Here is a 12,765-nt window from a genome sequence, read left to right on the forward strand (position 1 = left end):
AAACAGCATTAATTAAATCAGTTACAGGCTTTCAAACATCTTCGAATCATATATTCAATTAGTCAGCAACATGGTGTAGCTAGCAGGGGGACATTATGGGTGTAATTAACAACGTATTAATGTGTAAATGAGACAAAACTCTCTCACTCTCCCTCTGTTTCGTCAGAAATTCACAAGTAAATAAATACATCTTTGACTACACAAACATGTTTGCACCGTATACTGTATTTGTATTATATTTATGGGTGTTTTCTTAACTAAGGGCACTTTTTACATCTGAGGACTTTATAAACACTCTTAAAACACACTTTTTACACTCTCACTAGTTTATTTAGTTTGTCTCCATGTATATCAGGAAAATTCTGTAATTTTTGTCATTCCACCAGTGTCATTCACAAATCCCAACTATATATAAATCATATTTAACTATACTGTATATATATCATATTTTTATAATTATATATTATTATTAATATTTAATAGTTTTAGATTAAATTTTCTGGTGGAGTAAAAATATAAAATGTATACATAAAAGGCATTTACCAAGCGCTAAAAAATAAAAAATAAAATAAAATAGTTTTAATGTGACCTTATAACAAATTGAAAGGTAATAAAAAAAATCCACCCCGAAACATAAAACTGCCTTTTGATGAGAGACCCATATATTAAAAATATGGACTAAAATATTAAATATGAAAATGTGAGGAAAGAATGAGAGGACAAAGGAAAGTCAGAGAGAAAAGCAGAGTTGCATTTAAAGCTGATATATTTCTGCTGCTGTCCTGCTGCAGTACTCTCTTACCTGGCAAGCTAGAGTACATCAACGGTGCTCCATCCAAAACCCCAGCAACTGTTACTCCACATGGAAAACTTTTCTCTAAAATCCAGAGACATCTGTTAGGAAACCTGAGCTATTAAACATCTCTTCAGCTTTATTATTGCACAGCATAACCAATCAAAATTAGACTGATCAATTACATGAATCAAATCGCATGACACCAACTGGGCTGTTTTTACTTCTTTTTTGAACACTGGAACATAACAACGTCTGTGTGATGCTGACAAGGGGACAACATGACATGACAGCACAACTAGGAACAGCACTAGCTTCTCAGTGGTTCATTAGTATCCAGATGCTGCTCCTCTCCTCCATGCATCTAAACTGCTTTGACAGAGAGATACCACACAAATTCGGAATGAACAAATTGGATCGAGACTTCGCTGTCAACATTTGGTAAGTTAATAACAGTGAAGAAATTATTTTGTCTTTTTCTCCACATCAACAACTGTTGCTTTGATTGAAATCCATCTGTCTACATTAAGTTTGCACATTACCATGACCCAAACAAAGACTCTCAAATCTGAGTCCAGCACTGAGATCAGACCTGACATTAGCTCTACCTGCATTTACCCTTATACTCTCAATCTAATGCCAAAATTCTTAAAGGGATACTCGAACCAAAACTCGACCTATCTCCATGAAACCATTTAATGTCACTTAGGACCCTCAAAGCTGATGCTTCAAAAACCACAGTAAAGTGAAAATGATGGTAATCCATATGACCCCATTTGAAAAATCTGTATATTTTGAAGTGAAACAATGGGCCTAAGTAAGAAAAAAATCTTATTTTTAAACTTTAAATATTTTAAACTTATATTTTACATTTTTGCAGGATCAACTTTAAAGGTCCCCTGAAATGCTTAGAAACACGCAGCGTTACTCTATGTGTTGATGTCATTTGAACTGAAACAGTAAGACAGGGCGGGACATATCAAGCAGCCCCGCCCCTTTTTAAAATAGCCAATAGTGTTCGTTTATATCACAGCTTGGGCTAGAGCCGTTGAGCTCCGTAAAGCCGCATTTGACAGGGTATGCCAGCCATAATCTCATCCATATTGCTATAAAATATAGCATTCTGTGTACAATTCAAATAGCTCTGATACATTTTGTGGTCTGCGCCGACCCCGCATGTGATCCACTCCATGCTATCATGTCTCTGGACTGGAGCAGAGTGTGTGTGCGGTGCGGTGGTTAGCGTGACACAGCACGAAACCAGACTTCTTTTTTTCCTCAATGGAAAGCATATTTACACTGTTTGAATCGTTCCCTGTCCCCTATATAGTGCACTACGTGCCATTCACTGGACTTTAAGAATCCCATAAACTTGCATTATGTATTCACATAGATGGAATTTTTTTTTTTTTTTTTTTTTTTTAAATTTTCCTTTGTGTTCATCTGAAGAAAAAAAAAGTCATATACATCTGGGATGGCAAGTGGGTGAGAAAATTTTAATTTTTGGGAGGAGTATCCAAAACAAAAACAATATTTTTATTTTTTTAAATATCATATTTATTGAAACCAGCTATGTAGAATAATCTTGCTATATATTTGATATAAATTTGCATATTTTAGCTACTGTAATAATTCCAGCTAGTTGAATATATGTAATTTATAATACAGTGCTGTTGAATGCTTGAATATGATTGGCTGATGAATGTTCTAAGGTGTGCAATTATTTTCAGAGAAATGCATGGCTAAAGTAGTTAGGAAGTTAGTTACCTCAAATCTTTTTCTTCAAGACTTGTCATAACTTTGTAAAGTCAGTTACATAAAAAGGTAGATTGGTCTAATTTGAATCTGAAAAGTAAGACTGATTACCACTTGGTTAACTGCTAGTTGGTCAAACTAGTTCTTATAACACAGTCTTAACATAGCAGGTTATGTTTATGCAACTGGCCCCAGGTCTTGACAGGTCTGTATCAATTCGCCAAATGAACTCAAAGGTCCTTACAGCCTACAACAGCAAAACGACCAAAACCCACAATGACACTGACCAAGCTAATAAATATAATAAACAACAGGATACAAATGAAAAATTTCCATGTTTTTGCCACAAAATTACGTTTTATTGTGTACAGAAAGCACATACCGTCTTTCTCCCGCTCTCTCTCCCACTCAAACGCACACACATACAGCACAGACACACACTCTCACAGAAACATGTTGTTAGTGCTGCTCTGACAATTTTTATCAGTAAACAGTTTAGCAACTTCACATTTCTCACAAGCGAGGTAATAATGGCGCTGATGTTGAAGAAGATGAACTTACAGCAATTATGCATTCAAATAATTCCAATGATTGGCCAAAATGACAATGACACAGTTGGGAGGGGAGGGCCATTGTTTTATACATGTAATGAGTATGATTTTTTTTTTCTGGTATATAAGGTATTGTATAACCTGAAGCATTTCTAAATAAGGAAAAGCGATGAGAATCTAAACAACAGTCAAACAACATAGGTCACTGCAAGACCTTGTGAGAGCACTGAGAGTAATATCATGTAGTACCAATTGGTCTTGAGACAAGACCTAAACAAGATCAAGACTTCAGTTCTGCTACAATCAAACAAACATACTGCAGTAAATTACCAAGGTAAGTGTATATAGTGCACATTGCACAAGGATATGAATGGTCAGCCTGAAAGGTTAGATTATTAACCTGCTGCCCTGTCTCACATATGGTTCACACAGCCATCAACCAGTACAATAACCACTAGTGGTCTGTGCACTCAATAGATTGCTCAAGTAGAATGTTATTAGTAATGGGTCGCTGTCTTGATTTCTGTCCCACACAAATGGCTACTCTTCATTGGGCAGGGATTGAGCGGCCATTAATCAGGAGGCTGGCAGCTGCTGGACTAAATCTAAAGCTGTTAGATTTGCAGTCTGTGTAACAGGGAGGTGACTGCTTTCACAAACATAGTCAATAGGCCTTTTTCACAATCCATGATGTTACATCCGGCATACTTGTCAATGGACCATTGGTAGGTTTGATAAAACAATTCAACAAAAGTTGAACTTGACAATAAACACATTTTAAACATTTTAGCTTGTTTAACAGTATCTGAGGGGGTAAACAGTAGTTAATTGTAAGGCAAAGTGTAACGGTTCGTGAAGAAATATAAGACGTGCATGAGTTCAGGTTATTATACCAATTCAAGTTCAAGGCCAATTTTTTAAGTTGTTTTATGTATAACATTAGTCATTTCTTTTTTCCTTTCTGCAATCTCCCATTTATTTTTCTACCTTAACACAGTTGCAGTCACAGGCACATTTCAGTCTTAAATCTTTTATAGTAATATTGGCATTGCAGGCAATTTGATCACATTTTACAGTTTTCTTATATTGTTTTAAAGTATTGTTGAAATGTAAAAACAAAGCTTATTTCCCCCATTTATATAGTATGTATTAATACTAAATTTAGCTAATAGAAGTAATATTGATACATTTTATTTATAGGTGCCTTTCACAACACTCAAGACCACCTTTCAAACATTAAACAAGTGTCAGCCTAAAAAGACTCAAAACTAGGAATATTAAACCAAACTATATATACAATAACACACTAAAAAATACTATGTTCTCCTGCATACAAACTCAATGTAATTATAGTCATTAAAAGGCCTGTTTAAATTAGGTGAGGTCTGACCAGATTTAAAGTTATGAACTGAAGACTATCACTGGTTTGGAAAGGAATTCCATAAATGAAGGGCAGTAATAGCTAAAGGCTCTAGACCAGTGGTTCTCAATTCCAGTCCTCGCATACCACTGTCACACTTCTCTAGTAAGTTTCGTCTGTGTGTGAAGACGCTGCAGGCAGTGGCGTAGCACAAATTCTTGAATGAATGTTCCAAAGTGAAGTACACTTCAACGGATTTCCCAGACTCAGGGAGTAGGGAGCAATGAACTCTGTGTAGGGACCCTGTCAATCGGAACACATGTTCATGCAATGAGCTCTCTTCTAACGAGCTGTTATCTGAATCAGGTGTGTTAAATAAGAGAGACATGCAAAATATGGAGAGCAGTTGGTCGCCAGGACTGGAATTGAGAACCACTGGTCTAGACCTGAGGTCTTCAACCCTGCTCCTGGGGACCCACTTGTCCAGCAAAGTTTATGTCCAACCTGCTTCAGCACACCTGCTTGTGTATTTTCAAGCAGTCCTGAAGAGCTTGATTAGGTGCTTCAGGTGTGTTTGATTAGGGTTGGAGCTAAACACTGCAGGACAGTGAGTCCCCAGGAGCAGGGTTGAAGACCTCTGCTCTAGACCAGTGGTTCTAAAACCTGTCCTGGAGTACCCCCAGCCCTGCATTTTGTATGTCTCCCTTATCTAACACACCTGATTCAACTCACCAGCTCATTAGTGGAGACTGCAAGACCTGAAGTGGGTGTGTCAGATATAGGGAGACATACAAAATGTGCAGTGCTGGGGGTACTTCATGGAAAGGTTTAAGAACCACTGCTCTAGACCATATATTAGACATAAGAAGTACAATTTTAAAATCTACGTTTTTTTTTTTGTTTTTTTTTAAATCATTAGAATTTTTAGAACTTGTAAAAAGTAATCAGTTAACTGGAGTTTGAATAGTCTTGGCTCATTTGAACATTCCATCAATGTAAATCAATGGGATTTTTAATTTTCAGTTTTATCAAATCTATAAGTCAGATCAGTCTGAAAAGATACAGCAACCCGAGTCAAATCAGTCTGAAGAGCTGGGCTGAGTTTGGTGGTTCTAGCTTGAAAGCTCTAGGAGTAGCGTTCAGAAATTTAGTCTAAGAATAATAATAATAAAAAGCTTAAGTAGCAGATCAGTAGGTTGGCTTTCTCAAGCCAACCTGTTTGCTATTTTAATGTATTTTTTTCTTTAGTGCCAGGATCCTTCCGATATCACTCTAAAATGCTGAAGAAAATGCTCCATCGTAAAATAATGTTTAATGTTAGTGGAGATGATCTTACCAGTGTGACTTGCAACATTGGCTACGTTCACACTGTCAGTTTTTGGGATTGACAACCGCATTTACTTACAGGTGTGAGTCTCGAAATGTCCCGTTCACACAGCAACTTACAGTAGCGTCTCGAATACTGTCTGTATGAACGTGCAATGGGAGTCAAGCCCTTATTCCTTACCAGTTACCATAACGACAGTGACCAAAGTAATAGCAAAGATGGCGACATCCACAAAACTTAAAGTCTTATCAATTTCTGACACGACAAGAGTTCAATTCGAGCCGTGCGTTCATCAGAACACAAAACTGACTGGAGCGGCTCCTGTGGAGACCTGATCTAAAACTTTCAGATGACTCACAGCTCATTTCTCCATCACTGTAAGTTACTGAAACCAAACCACACATGAAAACACGCAACACACGGTAAACACGTGTTTGTGCAGCAGAGCGTCTCTCTCTCTCGCACGGTATGACGTGACAGACAGTCCTGTTCCGTTCACACAGCACGTGTGTTCCGAGAATGCGGTTGTGAATCCTGAAAATTTACGGGTGTGAGTTCGGTTACAGAATGCGGTTGTCACGCCCGTAAATAACCGAACTGTGTGTGAACGTAAGCGCATTAAGGACTCAAATACAGGACTGACAACCATGAAAACACGCAACACACGGTAAACACGTGTTTGTGCAGCAGAGCGTCTCTCTCTCTCGCACGGTATGACGTGACAGACAGTCCTGTTCCGTTCACACAGCACGTGTGTTCCGAGAATGCGGTTGTGAATCCTGAAAATTTACGGGTGTGAGTTCGGTTACAGAATGCAGTTGTCACGCCTGAAAATAAACGTACTGTGTGTGAACATAACCATATTAAGGACTCAAATACAGGACTGACAACGACTGAACGTGGCCTAAAAGTAGGATGACATAACTCCACACATTAAACCAGTTGTTTCTGACTATTCAAACTGTGGGCTGAAAAAATTCTTGCTCAATTTAAAACTGATTCTAAACACGACTGGACTGAATAGTATGAATATGCAAGCAATGCAATCTTTATGATTAATTCCTTAAAGGGACAGTTCACCCAAAACTGAACATTCTGTCATCTACTCACTGTATGAATTTGTTTCTTCTGCTGAACACTCCTGCTGAAAAATGTGGGTAAACCAAACAGTTGACGGTAGCCACTGACTTTCCAAAGTATGGAAGGAAAAAAATACTGTGGAAGTCAACGACTAACACCAACTGTTTGGTTACCCACATTCTTTAAAATATCTTATGTGTTCAACAGAAGAAAGTAATTCATACAGGTTTGGAACAACTTGAGGCTGAGTAAATGATGACAGAATTTTCATGTTTGGGTGAACTATCCCTAACCTTATGTAAGGTGAGTAACTCCATCTCGGTCTAATGCAATTGAAGATGCTATTTTGAGGGAGAAGGACTGAAATAGTCTTTTCTCATAAAACATAATCTTTGTTTTATTATAAAAAATACTTTGTACCCAATCACTTGGTATCTACCTGAAATAGCAGAATATTTAGCATCAGTCCGGTGACTTGCATTCAATTTTGGCACACTAGGCCCTTTTCTATTAACAGTAAATATGCCTAGGCCTATATCTAACACACTTAGCCTAGTCCATGCGCTCCTGATCATTTTTGCTGTGTGCTGAGGCTCAGCTCTCTGGAGACCGAATCAAGGTCTTAAGTAGAACAGGTGTTCACGTTTTTTAAGGAGAGCCAGAGAGTCTTTGTCGCGGACAGAAGGCTTGAAGGCAGAAATGCTGGCCAGTAGTACAGATAGCCTACGCATCGCCCGTTGGGCAGAGTTCCAGTGCGCGGCAGTTGGAGACGCGCGGCCTGTCTTGTCTTCTGTCCGGAGACAGCTGTGACGCAGCAGTGCGTAGCGCCGCAATCAGGTGTGAGTCACCTGAGCAGAATGCTGATAGCGGGACAATCTGACTGCCTCTCCAGCGCTCACCACGAGAGGACGAACAGAGTGACGCCTTACAGCAAATGGTGACCTTTAAGAAGATTAATTTGTTTACCAAAAAAGGTAGTGGCTGTCACTTGGCTGGTGACGATCATGATGCTGTCAGCCGGATGGGAGAGAGTTTAGTGGAGTCTTCTGTTCAGTTTATCTTCTCTGTCATTCTTTCATCAAAAGCTGTAAAGTCTAGTAATGCTAAAGGACTATTCTAGAGGAATAATAAAGAGCCTGTATTATATTATTAGTTTTTTAGCATTTAAGGGATTTTTAAACCAATGTTTTATGTTTAGTTTTACTTGTCTTTTTTACTAAGAAAAGAAAATAATAACAGTTGTTTGGTCATCTACACTGAATAAAATTATAAACGCAACACTTTTGTTTTTGCCCAAAGCCGTCTCCAAAGGCATTTCAGAGAATTTGCCAGTACATCCAACCTGGCCTCACAACCGCAGACCACGTGTAACCACACCAGCCCAGGACCTCCACATCCAGCATCTTCACCTCCAAGAGATCAACTCTATGCGAAGGAGATGTGTTGCACTGCGTGAGGCAAATGGTGGTCACACCAGATACTGACCGGTTTTCCGGACCCCCCCGGACCCCCCAATACAGTAAAACTGCACATTTTAGAGTGGCCTTTTATTGTGGCCAGCCTAAGGCACACCTGTGCAATAATCATGCTGTCTAATCAGCATCTTGATATGCCACACCTGTGAGGTGGATGGATTATCTTGGCAAAGGAGAAGTGCTCACTAACACAGATTTAGACAGATTTGTGAACAATATTTGAGAGAAATAGGCCTTTTGTGTGCATAGAAAAAGTCTTAGATCTTTGAGTTCAGCTCATGAAAAATGGGGGCAAAAACAAAAGTGTTGTGTTTATAATTTTGTTCAGTGTAATTTTAGCTACATTGTTTAAATTGGTTTTACAGATTAGCAAATTCAGCAAGGGATTATTTGGATAAACAGAAATAAATAAATAAAATCAAAAGCTAGAAATAACCAAAGTTGAATTAAAACAATGTGTTAATATTTGTAACTTAAATACTATTTACAACTTTGTTTCACGCGTAATAGGTATTGTTTTATTGTTCAACAAAAAACAAAGGCTTATTTCCCCATATTTATACAGTATTTCTGTGCAAAATTAGCTAATAGAAGTAGCAGATTATTTACATAATATTCCTTATTATAAGACATGTCAAAAAAAAAACAACAACCACGAAAATAATTTATGCGAGTGTTGTTAAACAAATAAAAATTAAAGGGGTCATATGATGTTGCTAAAAAAGAACATTATTTTGTGTATTTGGTGTAATGAAATGTTTATGCGGTTTAAGGTTAAAAAAACACATTAGTTTCCACATACTGTACATAATTTTCTCCTCTATCGTCGATTTTTACAAAGCTCAGCGTTCTGAAAAGCGAGGTGTGCTCTGATTGGCCAGCTATCTAGTGCATTGTGATTGGCCGAATACCTCAAGCATGTGACGGAAATGTTACGCCCCTTACCATATGATGCCGTGTCCCGGCGCGACGAGACAAAAACATTAAAACCCATTATTAACGAGGCATTTGTTGCATCCAGTGGGGACATAATTACTGATTATAATGACTTATACTGTCTTTTTATGCGTTGCGTTGCATCGCGCCGTGTAAACATGAAACCATGTCTGCATTTGTGATCAGAGAAACGACAAACAACAAGCGCTACTCTACACTGCTCAAAACTCGCGTTTGACTCGTCAGTTGCAAATCCTTTAAATATGAAAGTGTACTTGCAGGCTGTGAGTCAGCATTATTTGTCAGAACACTGGCATTGTAGGCTACTCTTCCCAGAAAACAGTCCTCGTCCTCCGTAAAATGCATTGCACACATCTGTATATTTGGTTTGAACTGTTCTGGAACAGTGTTGTAAATGTAACAAGCCAAAGAGAAAGGAAAACTTGAAATCGCATCATATGACCCCTTTAAGAACAAGTTTCTTTACAACAAGGTCATCCAGTTATTGTTCGCCGTCTGTTTCGTGAATAGGCTATTGCTTATTTGGATAGCCTATACAACTCACTAATAATTTGACGCGGTGCTTTTTGCAGCCCAATAGTGTAGCCTATATTCGGAGGGGGAGGGGGAGGGGGAGGGGTGTCCGATACTAAAATCACACTTTGCAAAAAGCGTGGGAATTGTCGATGCTGCTTCGTGATAAGAAATTAAATACCTCTGTCCAGCTGTTGTTAAATTTGCAGCTATATATATATATATATAATGCACCACCTGGGCTTTCTAATGACATTTCTACCAGTAATGCTTGTTTCAACTTCCCCCCTTCCCCTTTTCTGAAGTAAATAATGTTACGTGAATTGTGACTATTCACAAGCTGTTTTACCATATAGGCTAATGCTTGGAAAATATGTTTAAAGTTTTCAAGTCCATTCATTATTTGTAGCACACAAGCCACTCAATAATCGCAGCTTTGTGACTACAAAGTCTAAGCCTTCTGTCAATTTTATGACAAAATACAAACAATAAATGTCTTTTTACGCTCTTTAATTTGTAGTAAGATAATTCGCCTCAGTTCAAGCTGCATATGAATCATTGATATTTTCCTCTTTAATAGCCTATTTGCAGCACGAGATAAACATGAATATTTGAATGCATGTTGAAAAAAATAAGAACAATTTAATACAAATGAATGTCTCGAAATGAATCGATCAATCAGAGTTTAAAAAAAAAAAAGTCAAAAGAATGACGGATGCCACAGACTTTTTTTCTTTTTTTGGAGGAGTAGGCCTATAGGTGGAATTTTCTCATTAACTTCACGCAATATAACATGATTTTATTATCGTAATTTTGACTTTATTCTTAAAATATTATGACGTTAATCTTATTGCAAACACATTTTTGGCACAGCGGCCCAAAAATCAAACAAAAAAAAGTAAAAAAATAGGCCTAGTGAGGGGATATTTTAATTATTTGTTAATAAACTAATGTTTTCTGAGTCAATGTTGCAAAAATTAATTTGACGAACCTGACTCGCCATCTCCTCATTGGACGTCCCTTTGAGAAATGTATCTTTACGGATTATTTAATGAAAGAGTTTGTGTTTTCGATTTGAATTATTACGTTTTAAAATAGTAAATTAAAGCATCCTATAGATATCCTATAGATAGCGCATCCTGTTTGTTTTCCTTATTTTACAAAAGCACAAGGTTTTGCTGATATTGTGAGAGCACACAAATACAAGTAGACCGTTTGAAGTTCCAAATGATGTATACTCTTACCTTTTATGAGCAAAAATGACGGCGTATTTTTAAGTTTCCACTGTTATTAAAAAAATAAAATATGCAAGTGATCGCGCTGCGCCTCCATGTCCTGCAAAGCGTGCTTTAGCTTCCACTCTCCGCACAAACGATTGGATATGTGCCTAACAGAGCTCATTTATCTAGGTTAAATGTTTAAATGAATACTGTGAAATGCATGAAGTGTTTTATGTCTGTTTTTTAGGCAAGTCGTGTTGTTTTGAGAAGGCTAAATTGATCAAACATAATGCTCAACTCACTGTCTGCCGCTGCCGCTTGGTCGTTCCTTTAAAAAGCAAAAACTTGAATTTAGCAAACATAAAATGTTACAAAAATATTTATAAATTAACTTAAAGAAACAAAAAGAAATATTACCATTTTGCCATTAAAAACCAAAACTGAACTATTTTAATAGCTGTGTAATGGGGAAGAGAAAGAGAGAAAAAAGACACGGCATCCAGTCGGACTCGGGCTGAGAATTCTCATAAGCTGTTGGACAAGGGCCGGGCCCATGCAGGGCTCTATTCGTTCCCTCGTTTCAATTACAAGTTCCCCCCAGCTCGGCGGGCCCCCAAACTGCCTGGGCCCATATGCACCTGCATACCCAGACGCTACGCCACTGGTTTCATACAAGATCTGGCAACTGGATAACCTTGGAATGATATATTGATGTGATTATTCATATAACGAGGTAGGGAAATACAAATGATGGGAGTTTCCCTGGAGAAATAACAAAACTGGAGGGGGGCGGGAGATGGGTGTAAAATACAGGAGACTCCCGGGAAAACGGGAGTGTTGACAGGTATGAAGTTTATACTCACGTGTGAAAGTGTAATGCATTTACTTGAAAGGTTGAAAAAAAAAAAAAGTTAATGTAATTCAATGTACATTCCGAAAGTACGTGAATTCTGACGCAGCTAGTGTCTCTTTATTACAATAAAGGCCTGTGGGTGAAGCCCAGAGGTACTCTACAATAAAGACCAGTGGCCTGTAGCACGAAGCCGGTTTCAGTTTTTACCCAGGTAAGTTTGCATTTAGTTTGAGCAAACTGAGTTTTCGGGCTCAAGAAGGTGAGTTGGTTTTGAGCGGGTTTCGTCACAATGGCAACTAACGCTACACCGCTACCCTTTGAGGTTTTATCAAAGACTATAATGTGATTGATGGTGATTCAACAGCGCAAACAAACTCTGTCCATCTGACTGCTTCAGTCAACATACAGTCATGGCCAAAAGTTTTGGCAGTGACAAATTTTGTGTTTTGCAAAGTTTGCTGCTTCAGTATTTGTAGATTATTTTTCCACATGTTTCTATACTGAAAAACAATGATTAAGCATATCATGAGTTTTAAAGGCTTTTATTGGCAAAAAAATATGAGTCTATTTACAGCGTTGGCCCTTGTTCTTCATAACCTCTGCAACTCGCTCTGGCATGCTGGATATTAGCTTCTGGGCCAAATCCTGACTGAGGGCGATCCATTCTTGCCTTATTAGTTCTCGGAGTTGATCACAATTTGTGGGCTTCTGCTTGTCCACTCGCCTTTTGAAGACTGACCACAGGTTCTCTATGGGATTGAGATCCGGGGAGTTACCTGGCCACGGATCCAAAATTTCAATGTAATGATCTTCGAGCCACATCTTTATCACTCTTGCTTTGCCACATGGTGCTCCATCATGCTGGAAAATGCAGGGATTAT

This window comes from Sinocyclocheilus anshuiensis, unplaced genomic scaffold, assembly GCF_001515605.1.
Source record: "Sinocyclocheilus anshuiensis isolate Anshui unplaced genomic scaffold, SAMN03320099.WGS_v1.1 scaffold154, whole genome shotgun sequence".
Classification (NCBI taxonomy): Eukaryota; Metazoa; Chordata; class Actinopteri; order Cypriniformes; family Cyprinidae; genus Sinocyclocheilus; species Sinocyclocheilus anshuiensis.